Raw genomic sequence first — 15,188 nt, forward strand, 5'->3', positions numbered from 1 at the left:
GTTGCATCACGATGCATTGAAAGTATATCTGATTCATTTAATTTTGAGCTATTTGCTGCTTTGATACTAAACCAAGTTCTGTTTGAAAATTTCTAACCGTTTTTTCTGAAGGTAAGTCTTCTATATCATAATCTACCAGTCTTAAAACGCATCTGACCACTTTTCCTATATTCTCAACACCAACATTTAAGCTGATTAATTCATAATAAACTTCTCTTAATTTGTTTTTGTATGGTTTACCATGGGATGATTCTCTACTTTCAAACAGTAACTTTCCGTCCAAAGATTTATCCTCTGTTAAACTTTCAATTTTTTCATCAAGTTCTTTCAGCTGGTGTTTGAAAAAATTGCACTGTACTTCTTTTTCTTTTACTTTCTTTTCTTTTATGTTATTCTGCCTTTTCAATAAAGTTTGGTACTTTAATTTTTGCTTTAAAATAGTATGACTTCGTCTTTTTAATTTTGTGGTTTAGTTTCGATATATTTTTACACTTGAGTCTTTCCTTTAAAAATAAAACTTCATTTGATAGTTTACGTATTCGTATTCTTGCTCATAGATGGTTTGCATTCTTTTCATTCCTTTTTATTTTCATCACTTTTCCTGTCAATCAATTTTGATTTTATCTCTGGCGCATAGAAAGTAGATGATATAAACTTTTCATATTGCTCGATGTCTTCCTTTTTCTTTAGGGAATTTGCTTTCATTTGTGCACTGGACACCTTTTTAATTAAACTCCATTTATTCACATCACTTTCCGCAATTTTCAGTCTTTTACAATATAGTTCATGAAAATGAGCAGCATTTCCGTTTACTAACTGATATAAATCAAGAACATCTTTATAATTTACAGTTTCAGTCATTTTGGCAATTCAGGTTTTAACAGTACCTTAAAGGCTGTAATGACAGATAATTTATACTAATTTAGCAGAAATAAAACCAGATGAAATGGATGAACACTATGAAATCATAAATATTTAAGGGGGACTTTCCTTGGATTTCATGCTTGCATAAATCCACTATAAAATTAAATACCAATATGAAACAACATATGAGCCACGCCATGAGAAAACCAACATGGTTGCGACCAGGAAAGATCCAAACCAGTCTGCGCATATACCTAAAGATCATCAAGGTTAACATTCTGACTAAGTTTCATGAAGATACAGTCATAAATGTGGCCTCTACAGTGTTAACAAGCTTTTCCTTTGATTTGACCTGGTGACCTAGTTTTTAACCCCAGATGACCCAATAACAATCCTGTCCAAGACTTTATTGAGGATAACTTTCTGACAAAGTTTCATTAAGATTGAACCAATATTTTACCTCTATAGTGTTAACAAACTTTTCCTTTGATTTGACCCTGTGACCTAGTTTTTGATCCCAGATTACCCAATACCAAACTCGTCCAAGATTTTATTGAGGGACAGGGTAACATTGTGACCAAATTTCATTAAGATTTGACCAGAATTATGACTTCTATAGTGTTAACAGTCAAATTGTTTACGACAGACGACTGACGAACGACGACGGGCATAGGGCGATCACAAAAGCTCACCTTTGAGCACTTCGTGCTCAGGTAAGCTCAATTAAACGCAGAATTCCTCATTGAAATTAAACAGAAAAAGTATGACCACAAACATTCTACTATTTAAAGTAGAAACTGTGTGTTTTTGTCACAAAAACACGTTTTACCCATATGTATACCTTTACCTCTAACGGTAATTTTCAGCTTCAAAACAGAACGTGTCAGTGATACGCACAACTAGGCTTTGTACTGATCACTCCTATGAAGTATGAAGTTTTGTTGAAATATTTCCGGCAGTTTGACCTATGAAAGCCAGATAAGATTTTTCTGTTTTAAGTTCTGGTGGCTATTTTGTGCATAAAGCGGAATGTGCTAATGACATGCACAACTAAGGTTGGTACTAATCACTAATATGCAGTTTTATCGAAATCCGTCTAGTCATTTGACCTATGAAAGCTGGACAAGCTTAATGTGAATGGACAGACAGACAGACAAGGAACCCAAAAACAGTATGTCTCCCCATACATATGGGCAGACATAATTCCTTATTTTGACTATATTAAGCAAATGCATACCTTAATAATTCAAAATCTTTCAGGTCTTGTCACAGCTCATATAATATTCACATGCTACTATACAGCCTGAAAGATAGAAAATAAGCAATCGCTTCTTATAAAAAAAAACCATTTCATCACATGCTACTGTACAGCCTGAAAGATAGAAAATAAGCAATTGCTTCTTATAAAAAAAATTTCATTAAATAGAAAATGCTAATGCACAAAATCATGATTATAACTTCACATTTCAAGTATATATATTTTTTAGAAACTTAAAACAGACTACTAAGCTTTAAGTTATCAATTTTGTTAAGCTTGAGAAAAAAATTATTGATCTTAAAAAATATTTATTTCAAAGACATTTCATTGTATGAAACATTGCTTCTGAACATGCATGACAGAAAGAAATAAAAAGTAAAATTATTTGTTGGGTTTAACGACACAATTATAGGTCATATGGCGACTTTCCAGCTTTGATGGTGGAAGAAGACCCCAGGTGGCCCTCCGTGCATTATTTCATCACGAGCGGGCACCTGGGTAGAACCACCGACCTTCCGTAAGCCAGCTGGATGGCTTCCTCACATGAAGAATTCAACGCCCCGAGTGAGGCTCGAACCCACATCGATGAGGGGCAATTGATTTGAAGTCAGCGACCTTAACCACTCGGCCACGGAGGCCTCTAAAAAAAGTAAAATTAAGAGCACATCTGTGGTTTTAACACTTGTGCGCAAGTGATTTTGTTTCACATAATGCAAGACAAGCTTATGGTTCTTTAAGCTCGTGCTCAGCTTCTGATCACAAATAAAGTTTAAATTTCAAAGCTATAGTATTAAAGAAAAGTGAATGTGGGAAAAAATATAAATACTGATACTGTCCCATTCAAAGCTAAGCAATATTGAAAATATATACAGCTTTTATAAAAATAATATAGTACCTTCATAACTGTTCAGAACAACATTTCCAACATTTTCGTATACGTGAATCCACAACAGTATGAATGCATATGAGAGTTCTTCACTGTAGAAAAAGAAATGAAATTGTTACTCTTGTTCTACATTATCACAAAATATACATGTTACATTTATTAGTCCGGTTTACAGTTGTATAGTAATATTGACTCGACTTTGCTCCTAAGTCACTTTGCCACCTTCTCTTTATAGAGGTGCCCCTCTAGGCATTGCTTCACATATGTGTGGACAACTGGGTGGAACCACTGATCTATTTACAAGCCAGCTGGATGGCTTCCTCACACAAATAATTCTACTCCCGGACAATATTGGCAGGGGAGAATTGAGTTTGTCACACTAACCCCTTATGCTAGTTATGCATGCATATATTTAAAGCTGAATTACTAGTTAAACTGGTCAATTAATATTTATTTAAAAAGACATTACCTCCCTTTATATGGAAAAGAAACATCTAAAATAATTAAATAAACATTTTAAAGAAAACTGAATATTCTATCAGTAAACTTTACCAATATCAAGTACACTAAATTAATGTTACCATCACCTTGCATCAAAATGAGATAAAAACACAATATCCAATGACGATATGTAAAGCAGTCTGAAATAAAAAATTATATCAAGATAACATAAGTTTTATTATAAATCATTCAAAGAAATAATATATGCTTTCACATGATATAAGTATAGAATAATACTATATTCATAAATCTAACTGTAAAATATTTACAAAGATACAATTTTGATTCATTTCTTAATGTTAAAACAAACTATACATGAAGGGAAGCAACTCCTGTAAACTTACGACGATATTTTGTAACTGAATATATAATGCAACTTTTTTAATTGAATCCGAGGTCCATTTTCTCTAAATTTTTCTACACAATTTATTCAGTACATACACTTCAAAACTGGCAGTACCAGTAAATGTTCGTGGAAGTCTTTAAACTTGTATTTCTGTCATTTGTCACCACCGAACTATCCCACATAAAAGTAAAAGATAAACACGTCTCAATTCACGTGTCTTTTTTATATTTATAGCATTTATTCAAATAAATCGTTATTGATTAATAGAAAGTTATAGGGGATTTATCACCGGCGCGAAGCGCCGGGGATGAAAATCCCCGAGACGGTAACGTCCGTATATAGATATTCGTCTTTGCTGTTTGCATATACTGAGGCAATTTTTTCGATGTTTTCCGGTTCCGGTTTATGTAAAATCCGCTGACTGGTTGTCTTTATGAACATCCGAGCACCCCGAATCAGTCATAGAAACTCGTAAACCGCGCTAACATGATTATTTTACTTCTTTATCGTAATGAAAACTGTACATGCAACTGAAAAACACTTTTAAAACAGTAAGGAAGTGTAGAGACCGTCAAGTTTCTGCGTGGAGTGCAAACAAACAAAACAAAATTCTAAAAGCTAGTGCGAGAACGCTGAATGACGTCACCGGCATGGCTTCCGTAAATTTTGCAAAGTATGATATTCGCTGTAAGAGGTATGATGACACTAAATGTAAACTACAGTTTAGTGCAAAGTTTCACTTTCTTGAGCGTTGAATATTTCTTTCTAAGCGGATATATAAAAGATAAATCCCCAATGCTAGGCGGTGCCTTAATTCATATTACTTCTCTGCAAAAGCTACGCGTATCAAATATCGCTGACAGCCACACGAATCCACTATATCACACATAAATCATCAACACTTTCTTTCTTTCCCAAAACGTCAAATCAAACCGGAAGTCAAAGACCGAATAAACCGGTGAGCATGTAACTTTCATCTTTTATGAAATAAAATTTACGCACAGACCACTAAGTACGGTGTCTACTTAATGATCTATAATTGTGACGTTAAACAAATAAAATAAATTAAGTTTACTGGTATGTAGCTCCATGATTGTGCTTACTTGTACTATAAAATTGTAACGATATAATGATATTGCATGGTTACAGAGCTGGAATACCGCCAATGAAATTTTGTACAAATTTAGTAAAGCTATTCCCTTATATCAAAGTTTCAATATTGTTTCAGCAACTCATAAGCTTAATGTATTTAAATGTAGGTAACAATGCATTAACGTTAAGCAAAACTAACGAGGCAAGAACCGATTATGTCATAATTACTTGGACATGATTCCGTACATTTTCCCCCGTTAACATTAGCTGAAAAGTTCTGCGCTTCTAATATTATCATGCGTCACTTAGAATACAATATGTACTCTGTGGAATATTATATCCTTTCCGCCCCTGTAACGTAATAAAACGTATTAATTAGCGTCTGTTGGCCCTTTATGCTTCCGTAGAATCAACATTTATTACATAAAATTCATTTTGAAACTATTTCTGGGTCTGCAGCTGTCAAACGGGGTAATCCCTGCGCGTGACCCCTGGCTATCGGCCAATGCAAATGCGACTTCCGTTTTCAAGTTTACCCTGTTTAATTTCATTTTCTTTACTTCCAGAAAAAGCTGAAGGTCGTCTGGCGCTACCTTGTTTGTTGTCAAAAACACATATGCCTGGCGAGATTGTGTAAAAATGTGCCCGTCGTCCTAAGGATATATAATGAAAACGTTTACCCTACCTTCTTTAACTTTGACCTTTGAGTATCTGTCAATAAAATAGACAGAGCTTTTGTGACTCGTGTAAAATAAGTATATTTGTGTACGTTAAATCTATGTTTAGATTTAGTAATAATTTATGGCTTCTTTCCAAAGTGGGAGAGTAAATCTTATTTTAACAAATTCACGAATGCATGGATATATTAACTTATGTAATTGCAAAAGTGATGTATGATAAAATAAATTGACATAGTAATATTGATTGTTGCGAGAGAAAAGAGAGACAAAATATTAATGTATTAATATTTGCTTGCCAAAAGCCCCATCAGAGAACTGAACATTATGTATGTTCTAGTTATGTCTTCTGATTTTAAAACTAAAACATGCTTTTACAATCCTCTCAAAAAACAAAACAAAGACAAATATCAAACAGGGAATGCCACGTACCAAAATCGCAGCCTCCTCAAAACGAAACCTACAGCACGCACACGTACACAACAATCCCTGAAGGATGAAAATATAACAACATTGATTGAATGTACGGGGAGACTTTTTACGGCCGCCACACGGCACCCCCTTAAAAAGGATATTTGAAAATTCAATTTTAAACCCTTGAAATACACCGTTTAACTACTGTCAAGGAATCTGAATTAGTTGATATTTCTTAAAAATACTTAAATTATGAGCAAATGTAATACCGTATACTAAATGAAATTAATTTTTATTTTATATCATTATATATATTTTATATATTCCTGAACAAATTGAATACCATACACCTTGAAAACCCAAAGGGGTCAGGCAAGGCTTTTCTGGTCCTTCGGGATCATTGATTTCAACTCATTTAGATTTGAAGATTGCATACTGCTTAAGCCGGTGCTAGGGGGCGTGGGCAGTGTTGCATTTTCCATTACTGCTCATGAACAGACTCAATCAAACCGAGTCTGCAATTTTCACTGTTTGCCTTGTTTTCGGTGCTACCGAGGGATCTACTTTTCAGATTTTATTTACCCTTACCGATAACTGGAATGAAGATTAGGTGTCTGGTTACTGGGCATGGTAACACTTCCTATTTTGTTAGGTTTTAAGTCTTACTGATACAGTTTCAAGAATTATTACGACATTACAGATAGAATGATGGAAAAGGATCCTTCATACCCCTTTTTCTTTAAGTTTAAGTCTACAATCCAAGTATTGCATTAAACTGCAGTGGTGGGAACTAGTAATTAAATTGAGTCAGCATTCTCAACTATTTCTCTGATAAAATGTCTCTAGCATAGAGGGTAAGTCTGCTGAATGGTTTTAATAAAGCTGTACAAATCTAGCTTGTACTGTTCTGTATTTTTAAAGACACTGATTCTGATATGCGAGGTATGTGGCCTATGGGAACGATACGATCTGCGCACTGGCGGTAAGGGCCAATATACAAGACTGGACCATTGACAGACTAGCTTCTGTTTATCATAATAAGCTACTGTATAGCTACTGTGCAGTACATAATTGCATGTGATATTTCTGACCTTTATAGCAAACCAGTTTCACCTTTATAACGAGTTTAGAAAGCCTGATGAAATAAGGCTAAAGAAACAAAGTGACATAATACAACAGTATTTTTATTTTCTAATAAATCAAGTTTTATCACAATAAAATTTATTAAAAATGCAACTGAATGCTTCTCTAATTTCTAATAAAATCCAGCAATGATCAAATTTTCTGGTTTTATTTTGTTACATAGATTAAAAATCATAATAATTGAAAACAAGTATTTGTCATTTCTCGTATTCAGTTTTAGATACAATCATTTATTATTATAATTATATTTTTTATTAAAGTAAGAGTTTCTAAAGGGTGGGATTCGCTTTGGTGTAAAAGTTATAAAAATTTAAAAATTTAAATTGGCCCAATGACGAAAAATTAAAAATTACCATTTTAACATTTAAAAACCTTTTGTTTAAATTCTGAAAAAAGCTCATTTCAACAATAAAAGGGCAAAACACAGGATCTTTTTTAAATTGGGAATTAAGATACCCGGTTTTAAAGGGGGAGAGGGGGGGGGGGGGGGGGGCCCACTTAAATAGGAGATTTTCTTTTTTTTTAAAAACCAAATTTTTTTTGATATTATTTCCAATGTGCCCCAAGGTATCCGTTTTTATATTTTTTCAATTTTATTGAATTATCTACACTAAAACGGGTTTCCCTTTTTTAAACCGGGAACAAGAAATTATAAATAATTCTCAGATAAGTAACAAGGGGGGAAAATGCATTTTAGCTAAATTACTTACGGGAATTTACAGTTTGGGCGTTAATAAACCCACATTCCTCCGTCTTCCCCTGTAAATAGTAAAATTCTAAAAACTTTACAAATCAAAATAGCTTTATACGCTAGCAAAATTTTTAAAGGGAACCCTTTTTGATATATTGCTGCATGAAAATTTAAGGGGGTAAAAATATAAAAAAATGCATTTCCCAAACGTTACAAACATTTTTTGTTGTTTTCCAGCAATACGTTATTGAAACCAGGGCCACTTTTTCCGCAGAAATTTTTTGCTAAAACTCTGTAAAAAGTTTTCCCGGAAGTAAACCTAAAATTTCCCCAATTTGTTACTTTTACCCCAAATTCATAAAAATTTCCCAACAATTCGGTTGATATAAAACACATTTTTTTCAAGTTTCTGCCTTTATCAACAATTTTGTTGGGAACAAAAAAATTTGATAAATGGGAAGGGTTTTTTACCAGGAAGAAACAGAAAACCCCCAAAACAAAACCCCATAACCCTTTTCATCCAAAAAGGCCCACAAAAAAAAGGGGAAGCTATAATGGAAAAATTTTGGGAAGGGGGTGCTTAAAAATTCCCCAACAAACACTTTTAAATCACATCAAAATACAGAACAAGGGGGGGGCCCCCGGTTGGAGAAAAACACTATTTTAGGGAAATCTATTTACCCTTTAAAATTTTTAAGAAATTAATTTTTTAACAGTTTTCTAATATTCTGTGAACGTCTAAACCCCAAATTCCGATTTAAATTTCATTACTTTTATACCAGATAGCCTAAAAACGAATCAATATTCCTCCCCACCCACAGGATTTTGGGGGGCCCGTAAGTAAAAAAATTTAAATACTTACGGGCCATCCGGGTAAGGGCTATGTCGTCGGGGTATTTATATTTCCTAAACTATTTTTAGCCTCGTCTCCCTTTTTTTTTAAAATTTTCTACAATAACGAAAATTTTTAAACCTTTAAATCCCATACAAAAATATTTTTTGGGTTAACCCTTACCCCTGCTAAATCCCTGCAAAATTTTTCTAAAAGGGACTGGTCCATCATTCAATCGGGCACACCACTTATCATTCAAAGGGGCTTTTAACTAAAAATTTTAAATTTGGCTGAATAGCGAACTTTTGCAGCCCATGACGGATGTAAAGGCGGGGGGATTTGGTACCCAAAAGGCAAACCCCATTTGCCGCCAGCAACCAAAGGGGTTAATCAAAACCCCGAGTCTTTATGGGTTTTCGAAGCATCTACAAGTATGTGCACTCCAAGAAAAGCATGTATTTTTTTTTCTTGCAAAAAGTCCTTTTAATTTGAGGTCTATCCCTGTATCCCGGGAAAGGGAAGCATTGAAACAAATTTTACCAAAAGTAAATTTTCGATCCCTATATCACCAGGTAAGAACATTGTAAAAAAATGCCAAAAGTTCTTTTTAAAACTGTATCTCAGGTAAAGAAGCTTTTAAACACAATGCCCCCCCAAAGCGAAATTCTATCCTTTACTTCGGGTAAAAATTATTGAACAAAAAAGCCAAAAAGCGAAGTTCAATTTTCTATAAACCCAGAAACGAAAAAACGCAATTTTGTTCTAAAAGCGAATTTAAGATCCCTGTATCTCCTCGTAATAAAAGCATTGAACATAGCGCCCAAAAAAAATTGAAATACTATCCCAAATCTTCAGGTAAGAGCGAAGTGCAGCCCCTATATCTAAAGGGTAAGGAAACACTGAACATAGTGCCAAAGCAGTACAAGCCCAAAATGGGGTCTGATCCTTTTTTCTCTGGGGAGTTTTGGAAAATAATCTAAACGTGAGGCCGGATCCCTTTATCTCAAGCTGAGAAACAGACTTGGATAAGGAGTGACCCTTTTTTAAAAATAAGATGTTTGATTGGCCCAACTAGTGCAATAAAAAAAACGTATAGGTAAATACCTAAATAGGCAGACCGATGCATGAAAAATTTGTGATAAAAAACCTTTGGGTCCCCAAAAGGTGACCATCCCTCTTGGACCATGACCGGGGTTTCTTACCCCGAAATTCTTCTGTTTGGGGGGGATTAACAATTAAAAACTAGTTTAATAAAACCCCCTTTCTAGTACATAGACTTTTTTTGGGTATTTTTCATTTTTTGGGGTTTTTTTTTTATATTTTTCCTGACTCGTTTTTATATAATAAAAATTTTATCGATCACCCTTTTTTTCATGTTCTGTGAAATTCGAAAAACGTTTTTCCATAGAAGTGAAATTTTTTAAATGTTTAACGCATTTTTCAGACGGGGGAAAATTAAATTTGACTGTATTTTCAATTCATCAAAAACCCTGAAAGATAAACATTCATGTAAAACTTTTCAAAAAAATCAACTTCTTTTGCTTTTTATTTCTTTTTGCTTTTTTCCTGCCTATAAGACTATTGATAAAACTAAGCATTTGTATACTGAAACCGGGAATTACGGGTTTTTGGCAAGTACGCCTACAGGGGCAGGTGTATACGGAAACCAGATATAAATTTACAACTGTTGTGCAAGTACTGCAAACCCCGGAAATTTGGGTTTACTGAAACCTGGGGAAAACTGGTTGGCACAAAAATGCCTACACAAACAATTGTAAAATTAAAAAAACCAAGTATAAAATGAATAAACTTTTGGGTGAACGTACCCCCCTGCACATCATGGTAAAATTGGGGAAACGAGGTAAAAATATAAACTGCGGGGTGCAAGTACGCCTAAAAAAGCCCGTACATTGAACCAGGTAAAATGTTTTTAACTTTTGGGTGCATGACCGCCCTCCCTTTCCCGGGCAAAAGGAAAAGGAAAAACCAGGTAGAAACGCCATCAAGCTTTTCCCTACACAAAAATTAAAATACTGCAACTAGTTTTTAAAAGGGGGTTTTTCCCAAGAAGGTTTCGGGTGAACACCCAACTAAAGCTAAATTCTAAAACTATGGTACTCATTTCCCTGCAAATAAAGTCCTGAAATGCCCCCTATTTTTTCTGTAAAGGTAAGTTATACAACAGTAGATTCCCTTTAACCCCAGAAACCCAACCCCGGGCCCATATTACGACATAAAACACTAAAGGCCCAATCCCCCAAAAAATTTCCGCCTGTTTTAAACCTAAAAAGGGAAAAAGATGTAAAAAATTTAAACCGGACCCCCAAAATGCTTAATAAAATTTATTAAAATTTAGAAAGCCCTCAAAAAGGGGAAAAGGGTTTTAAAAAATTTAAAACAAAAACTCCAGACAACATGAAACATGGTGTTTAAACCAAGTTTCATTGTAATTGGGGAAAATGTAGAATTGATCAATTTAAAAGTAAAAATTAAATTTAACAAAGTCAAAAAAGGACCATAACTCAAAAAAAAAACCTGAAAAAAAAAAGGGTACACACTGTATATTACAAAGTCAAAAAAGGACAATAATCTAAAAAATCCCTGATAAAAAAAAAATGTAGTATTTTGGTAAAATATCGCCCCATACGGGAAAAACCAAATCAAATTTCAAAATAATTTGATTCCTTTTAAAAAACAAAATTCCCCCTTTTTTGGTCCCAAATACATCAAACAATTTGTCTTTTTGGGACTGAAAACATTTGGCCTTTTCGGGCCTTTTATGCATTTTTTAACACAGCCAAAATTTCTTGGGTTCCCCTTTGCCTAAATTAGCAAATGTATAACTATAAATAAAATTTTAAAGCATAGGGAAAAATCACAGTTTTACATTCACAAACCAAAAAAGAACAATATATATGGGCTAAAATATTTGTTTTTTTACTGGTTTTCCTTTTCCCGGGGTTGACTCTTTTTTCCATAATGCCCGTTTTTTGTAATCCCTCTCACTTTTTACAATGAAAATTGCTTTTTCCCCAACCCTTTCAAACGACCCTTGCTTTCCCCCAATGCTGGGGAAAATTTAGGGCGAAGTCAGAAACAAACGAGTCTTGTTACTTTTAAAAAAAATTCCAGCTAAAACCCCTAATTTTTTCACCCAAATCACTTTTAGTTCATAAGGAAGAACCGGGCCTAGTGAGGGCAAGAAAAACATGAAAATGTTTTTTGTTTTTTTTTGGGGTTTTATAGTCAAAGAACAAAACCTTTAGTCATAGGGTTATTTTACAACTTTTGATGGCAGAGGAAAAAAGCGAGTGCATTCAGGCATAAAAACCATCTGGGGAAAGAAACCCAACTTCCGCACATGAAAATTTCTGCCAAGCAAGTTTTTGTCCCCACATTAGTTAGGGAAAAATAAATGGAAGTCAGCAAATCTTCTTTTCCTTGGCCGGGGGAGTCCCCCCCCCATTGTAATGGTCAATTAACTTTTAGCCCAGTTATTTAAACTAACAGAAGGGTTTTTTCTTGATCCCTTAAACGAAATTTATAAGAAAAGGGAAACATAAAATAAATTTGTATTTCTTACTTTGCTGGTTTTTTTCCATGCTTTTGGGTTTTATTTTGCAAAAATTGTACAGGGTTATATAGGGCTCATCTGTTTTAACAGGTCAGTTTACCCCAAAGGTGACTACCACCCGTGTTATCCTCAGGGCCTGTGGACCCAACCACTTTTCTGAGGCTCCCTCGGGGATCGAAAACAAAAAAAAAAAAAGGGACTATTGAACAAGAAAGATTTTTTTACTTTTTGGGGCTAAAGGGACATAAAAAAGGCACTGAAAATCTTATCTTTTTTGGGGGTAAACTGAACCAAAAACACAAGATAATAATTTTTTGTGGGGCCCTGTAAAAGGGCCCATAAATGTATTAATTGTTAGGATCTTGTAACAAAAAAGGGCATGAACATATGGGAAAAGGGGGTCGGAATATAATAGACAATAAATGTATTGTTGGGCTAAGTGAACAAAAACGGCCAATGGATACATTATTGAAAAGGTCAGGAACAAAAATGGCAAGGGTATATTATTTTTGGGGGCCCACGGGAAAAAACGACTGGAAAGGGATAAATTGTTTTTGGGGCAGTGAAAAAAAAAGCAATGGATTTTTTAATTGCTGGGTTTAGTTAACAAAACGGGCACTGACTGGAAAAATTTTTGTTGGGGCCCAGTGTAAAGTGAACAAGAAAGGCAAGGGATATTTTACTTTTAAGGTCGGTAAAAAAAACAGAAAATTTGATAATTTTTTGTTTTGGGTTCATGAAAAAAAAAGGCAATGGTTATTATTTTTTTGGGCCAGGAGGAAAAAAGGCAAGGGATATATTATTGTTGGGGTCAGTGAACAAAAAGCCAATGAATAAGTATTTTTGGGAAATCAGAAAAACAAAAAAAACAATGGAATATTATTCCCGGGGTCAGTAAACAAAAACGGGCAAGCTTTTTGTTTTTGATTAATCATGAACATAAAAGGGCCCAATGGTTACAAAATTATTGTTGGGGCCCCAGTAAACAAAAAAGGCAATGAAAATATTATTTTTTTGGGTTAGTAAAAAAAAACAGCCAATGGATATATTTTTGAAAAAGGTCAGCAAAAAACAAAGGCGGGGGATAAATTATTGTTGGGGTCAGTAAAAAAAGACGGGCCCGATGGAAAATAAATTTTAAACAAGTTTTTTTAAAAAGGGGTTAAAACACAATTTTGCCACTCTACACCACTGCGCCTTGCTCTGTTAACACATTTCCCCCATACAAAAAATCTTGTGGTGATTTTCTGGATTTATCTAAAAACAGCTTTTGTCGTGGCCGAAGAGAATCTTTCCCAAATAAAAGTAGTTTCTATTCTTTTAAGAACACCAATTTAATTTTCTTAACAAAATGGAGACTGTTAATTTCTAGAACATTTTGAATATTTAAATAGAAGGATAAATAAATATTCAATATTTTGGCAACAGAAAATTTTTTGAAAAGCAAAAACAAAACTAGGTACAAAAACTTCATAGCGGGACGGAAATCCACTATGCCTTTTGGACATGGTTTTGAACACACAAACAGAAAGCATGTAAATTCTGGAAATGCGCAAACCCCTCGTTGATAATAAACCTTACCCCACTCTTTTAAAAAATCTTTTCCCAAAAAAATCAGGATAAGACTTACATTTTCAAGATTTCATTGATCATAACCGCCAAATTACTTCCAAAAAACTTTCAAATAGAGTAAATTTTTCAAAAATTTCCTCAAACCCCCCCTTTTAAAAGGGCAAATAAATAGATTGTTTTAACAAAATGTTTAAGGGGGAAAACTCCCCCAAAACTATTCAGCTGATAAATACCTGTGATACATAACAGGAATTTTTTTAAAAATACCCCCTAAAATAAAAAAAAAAACAGCAGGAAAAAACCCCCAAAAAACCCCGGGGACACCTGAAAATATGAAGGGAAAAAAGGGCCCGGGGTTTTTCGAAATCTAGCAAAGGGTCCCTTCAAAGAAAGAACACCCAAGTACTTTCTACCCTTGACAGTCTTAAAATTTCTTGCACATTTTACGAGAGTAATCAAACAATATCGGGAGGTTTCGAGATTTCATACATCTCTGAACCATTCGCTCACGTCACAACAATAATTTTCAAGGGGCCCCGGGGAAATTGATTAGATTTTTTTTTTTTTTTTAGAAACAGCTACCCTGCCCTTAAACCGAAATGGCTAAAATGCACCCCTTTCCCACATTTTGGGTTTCCCAAAATAAAGCTATACAATTTTCTTAGCCCGGTAAACAATCCCCCAATAGCAAAAAAAAAAAGGGGAAATTCCTATATAGTAGCATTATATAAATAAAGTTAAGACTTTTTGTTTCCTAAAAGCAATTTCACTAAATTTTGCAAGGCAAATTTCTCGAGTACAATTAACATTTTTACGCCGATACTTGAAATTCTTCCAATCATGTCTGGATAAAAATTTAAAGACGCCCAAAAAATTGAATAAACCCTAAATAAACATACATGTAAAATTTGGGTGATAAATCTTGTTTTACTCATGTAATTTGATCCAAACTTCAGGTTTTGAAAATTTACAACAGCATTTTTATATTTCAAAACCATTTTTTATTTAATTTTCATTCATAGATAAAAAGGGACAAATAATGCAAAACTATACCCCTTTCCCCCAAAAAAACGTAACGACTCCCGGGAAAATAAACTGAACCATAACCGTAAAAAGTGCCAAATCATCAGAAAGTTGAAAAACTAAAGGGGCCGAAACCCTCGGGCTTAAAATTCACTCAAACAGAAATACTGACGAATGGGAACTAGCTTGAAATTTAATAAATCTATTTGTGCTGAGTGAAAATCCCACCAGGGGGTGTCAGGGGGAATCCCGGGGACAAATTTTTTCGACACACAGACTGACAAACATCGCAAATCATTTTGTCTCACCCTTTCA

The sequence above is a fragment of the Mercenaria mercenaria genome, chromosome 3, assembly GCF_021730395.1.
Source record: "Mercenaria mercenaria strain notata chromosome 3, MADL_Memer_1, whole genome shotgun sequence".
NCBI lineage: Eukaryota > Metazoa > Mollusca > Bivalvia > Venerida > Veneridae > Mercenaria > Mercenaria mercenaria.